Source organism: Elephantulus edwardii, unplaced genomic scaffold, assembly GCF_000299155.1.
Source record: "Elephantulus edwardii isolate Elephantulus edwardi_28Jun2011 unplaced genomic scaffold, EleEdw1.0 scaffold00474, whole genome shotgun sequence".
Classification (NCBI taxonomy): Eukaryota; Metazoa; Chordata; class Mammalia; order Macroscelidea; family Macroscelididae; genus Elephantulus; species Elephantulus edwardii.
In genome coordinates, this window is record NW_006400224.1 from 361,390 (window position 1) to 365,955 (window position 4,566).

The 4,566-nt window shown below is 41.0% G+C and overlaps 1 pseudogene; it reads right to left on the reverse strand.

The window, feature by feature from the left end:
• Positions 1 to 1,009: 1,009 nt before the first annotated feature.
• On the reverse strand, positions 1,010 to 1,643 carry LOC102852375 (annotated as a pseudogene).
• Positions 1,644 to 4,566: the final 2,923 nt, after the last annotated feature.

The following is a 4,566-nucleotide window of genomic DNA, read 5'->3' on the forward strand; positions in this document are numbered from 1 at the left end:
ATTCAATTCTTATGTCATCTTTAGTCACAGTTGAACTTTCACAAGCACAAGTAATTGAAAGTAACATGGTACAGACCAAGTGCACCTTAGTCTTTATATTGATATCATTGCTCTTCCCAACTTTGGAGAAGTCTTTAATGGCATATTTTCCTAAATTCAAAATTCCTGTTCACTTCTTTTTTTTAACTTTTAGAAACTGGTATTTATTATCAATGTCATATTCAATATCAACAGATATCGCAAGTATATACACACACACAAAAAATGTGCACATTGCAATCTCAATGAAAACAGTAAAATGGAACCCCAGTCACTAAAAAAGTTATTCAAATTACCCCAACAAGCAACTGAATTTTTAAAATATCTTTGTAGAACCAACCACTAAATTAAAATGCTTAATAAGAAAATACATAAATTCAGGGGACTAGTTTCAATGTTTAAAAAAGGCAACCACTAAGAATTTCTATTAATTTGCACATCCATCTCTCATCACTCACCTTCATCCCATTCACCATCCTGCAGGTGACTTGAATCTGAGAACACCACACCCCTTGAACATCCCATTCTCCATCTTGATGGTGGTGTACAGCACATGGCCACATTTGTTGAATTTGTCTTTTAATATTGTCCATGTAAAGTCAAATGGGAAGTTTCTCACAAATGTCTGGCAGGCCTTCCTGTCAACTCGAGGGGTATGGCATCCAGCTCCACCAAAAGAACCTGCAAAACTTCCTCCATAGTTGCACACTCCATCTAGATGACACAATCAAAGCTGGCACCACTGCCACCAACCATGTCCATGTCCATGTCCATGTGCTCAATGCCAACACCCAGAGCTGGGTCCATGGCAGGGCTCATTCACTCCAGGTTGTTGGCACCAGTCCTATTCACTCCAGGCTGTTGGTGCCTCTGCACTCTAGGTGAGTACTCATGCAATCCATCTCAGGGCCCATGCACTCCAGGCCAGTCCCTTTGTCTATGGGAACCACGCACTCTATGCTCAGGCTTATCACTCCACATTAAAGCCCATTCCCTTATCGGTGGAGTCCACAAAGTCAATGGATGCAGCCGTGCTCTCCAGGCCAAAGCCCATGCCAGTGCCCATGCATTCCACATCAGAGCCAATGAACTCAGTGATCTGGCCCATGCACTAGATGCTGGAGGCCATGTGGTCCAGGCTCAGTGGGCACATAAGCACAATGCCAGAGCCCACGTGCTCCACCAAGATCATGTGGTCCATGACCAGGCCTCATGTGCTCTTTCTCAGAGATAACATGATCTATGCCATGGCCCACACCTGTGCTCATGTACTCCATGTGGGCAACCTTAGTACAGTCAATTCTGGGGCCTATCCTCTCGATTCCTGGCACAGTGTCACCACCTCCACCTCTTCCCTGCTTTGCCATCACCACTTCTCTCTTCAACACATTATTTAGGATTTTGTTTATTCTATTCCTACTCATTCCACATCAAAATCGGCCTGTACATTACATGCCACCACCAAAGAGTACTTCTGTGCCTCCCGTTGCATTTAATCCAAATCCTATGGCTTCCATTCCTACAGGCCCAGTGATTCCCATTCTGATGCCTTTGCTCAGGTGATTGGCATCAATAGGTTGTCCTCTTGGTCCTAATCCCATGACAATACCACTAAGTTCAATAATGTCTGCTCAGACCATCACACCAGCAAAATACTTCCTTCAGCGTCTTCCAGTCAACTTTATAATCCAGATTTGCTACAAATACTGTGTTCCCAAGTCTTCTGACTTTTTGTATTGCTCTCCTGGTACATTTACCATCAGAATCTTCTTGGACTTTCAGTGATCTTCCATTCAAATTACGCTTGTTTAGAACTTTGGCAGCTTTTTTCATCTCACATACTTTGGACATGTGGGTAGGAGAGACTGCTGCTTAGAGAACGCCATCATGCTGAGAAGAGTGGAGGAACATCGCAGGAGTGGAAGACCCCAGGTGAGATGGATTAATACACTAATTGGGGCAATGCGAGTAGGTGTGTCAGAATCAGTGAGACTGGCTTAGGACAGGGTAGGCTTCAGAGCTGCTGTATATAGGATCTCTATAAGTTACAAGCAACTCAATGACACATGACAAGTCTTTAATCATCTGCAACAAACATTTTAAGTTCTCACTTTCAGCAAGCAAGATATTGTCATCTGCATAACACAGGTTATTAATTAATCATCCTCTCAAGTACTGGAAAAAACAAACAAACCCCAAACAAACCAAACAACAAAAACCAACCAAAACCAAAAACAAAACAAAACAAAAAATTAAGTCTATCTTGAATGAAGTGCAACTAGGATGTTCCTTAGAGACAAGGATGAACAAATTTCATATCACATTCTTTGAGCATGTTGTCAGGAGAGGCCAGTCCTTAGAAAAAAGCATCTTGTAGAGAAAAGAGAGGAAGACCTTCAACAAGATGGATTGATATAGTTACTGTCACAGTGAGCATGTTGGAGGTGGTGAGGATGGCACAAGAAAGAATAAGATTCATAGGGTTCATATTCATAGGGTTATGAGTCATAGTTGACTTAACATCATGTAACAAGAACAAATGGAGCAATTCCCTGTGTCTGATAAAGCAGTATAACTTTGGAGAGCATGTTACAAACTCCTGCCTAAATCCATCCTGCAAAACTCAGTTTTCTGTTAATAACAATAATGTCCTTGTGTGTGTGTGTGTGTGTGCGCGTGTGTGTGTGTGTATTTGGCAGTTTCAGAGTGACTGTAAAATTTATCCAAGTAAAACTGGAATTTATCTTGGGTTCACTTACACTCAGTAAAGTTGATAAACAGATGGGAGCATGCCAGGCCAGGACTGATTTGGTTAGTACTTTACAAAATCTGTAGGGATTTATGTATTGCTAATTAGGAATTTATTGGTCTGTTATTTTCTAACAGGATTACTCACATCCTTTAAAGGATCCACTCCCCATTTTTTGTGCAATGTTGTTCATCATTAAAGGAATGGGGAACAAAGAGGTTCCCTGATGGGAAGGGATTTTCTGACATTATTCAAAATAAAAGAGTTAAATGGTCCTGCTGCCTTTGAATACAGACCCACAGGGCACTTATTTTTCTGTAAGGGTTTTGTAAAAAAGAAAAAAAAATGAAATCAAAAGTATCTGATTGGGGGCTTGCAAATGAGCTCAGAATTCAGACAGAATGTTCTATCCTGGTGTCTCTGTACTTTTTCTCTTTTGTGTTCCAGCTAAAGGCACTGGGAGGATCAGAGACCTGATCCTGACTCTATTTACTCTGGGAACAATCAGTGATGTATGAATAATAATGCCTCCTTCTGACCATGACTAATTGAATTACAGCATGTGGGCAGTGGCAAGGGTTTGGCCCAGGCAGTCTATCATCAAGGCTTTTCAAATAGCCAACTGACAGTGATTGATGCTTCAGGTTGCACAGTAAGCACCCTGAAACACCTAAGTACAGAAGTGTGAACCTGCATTCCAAGTTTTTATTAATCTGAGGCCTTAAAGAAAGGAAACTAAAATAAGGAGTCAAAGATGAATGTGGCAATTAGAAAGAACAAGGACAGCAACTAGTCCCCACACTCTCCCCTATTCTTACCTTACTTTAAGATGAGGACAAAGGAGACACTCCCCTCCTCCCAAACAAATATATTTATCCAGTGAACAGGAAGGTACAGAGGGGCTGCTTCTGTGGAGACCAACCACATTAGAAACATTTGTCTAGCTTGGGTCTCAGGAAACACTACTTGTTTGGAAAACAAAAAGACAGTCCAGTCTAAGAATTATCCTGTATGAAAATATTTTGAAGAGATACAGAGTTAGAAGAGAGATAAAGGCAAAGAAGAAACATATATGAACAGTTGAAAACGGACCCTATGGCACATCTATATTCTAACAATGAATGGCTCACAGGGCAAACTTGATGTTTTACTATCCCTTTGGCTGCATAGTGTTTACATAGCAGAACACAGCGGGGCCCCTAGTACAGACAAGCTTTGTTCTCTCAACATGGAAGTGACCCTTTTGAACCAAAATCTGAGAATCTTATGCTGTATCTCCTTTCTCGGTGGGAGTTTGATTATCATCTAAGTGGTCCAATTATAGGATCAGCAGTTTTATTAATTTTATTTAATCTAGGCCAATCTCTAAGTTGGCACTGTTCGATGTGTTCAGCACACACCACACTAGCTCTTCTTGCCAGCAGCTACTGGTTGAAAAGAGCAGATATCAGACACCTGGAGCTGTCACATGACTCCTATCTAGTAGAGCTACAGAGTGGCCACAGTGAATGAATTATCTTAATCTATTATACCACTTTACCTCCCCAAAACCCACTGTCATTAGTCAGTTATGACTCTGTGACCTTGCAGGACAGGGTAGAATTTTTAGGGCTTTCAAGCTTAAATCTTTACAGAAACAGACTGCTTCATTTTTCTCCTACAAAACACCTGGCAGGTTTGAATTGGTTAGCTGCCAAAAATTTAACCTCATCACCAGGCCTCCTTCCTTAGCATATGAAATATATCCAAAATGGTTGTTTTTTAATTTTCTCATCAAT